Genomic DNA, 400 nt, shown 5'->3' on the forward strand with positions numbered 1-400 from the left:
AGCTGCATCCAGTCATTACCATGACTATGGCATCATGGAACCATGACCACATGTATGTGTCTGGAGATGTGGCATTTTTATAACAGCATATTTTCATGCTTTGACAGATACAGTGAGGATAAAAAAACGTTTCAGACACCCTGAAAATTTACACATCTAAATCATCATGAAATATTGTTAGTCTTTTTTGTGGTTTCTAAGGGTGTGGCTGCATCAGACAGACACAAATACAAATGATATATTTTTTGTTTGTTACAAGAAAAACACTAACAAACTAATTCCTACCAATTTCTCGTTTTATGGAACCAGTCCAATTTCAGTTTTTCATGTCTTTTTGGATGTGTTTAATTTTTATGAATTGTACTAAAATCATGAATCTTTGAGACTCAAAGTGTTCTTA

Source organism: Acanthochromis polyacanthus, chromosome 13, assembly GCF_021347895.1.
Source record: "Acanthochromis polyacanthus isolate Apoly-LR-REF ecotype Palm Island chromosome 13, KAUST_Apoly_ChrSc, whole genome shotgun sequence".
Lineage (NCBI taxonomy): Eukaryota > Metazoa > Chordata > Actinopteri > Pomacentridae > Acanthochromis > Acanthochromis polyacanthus.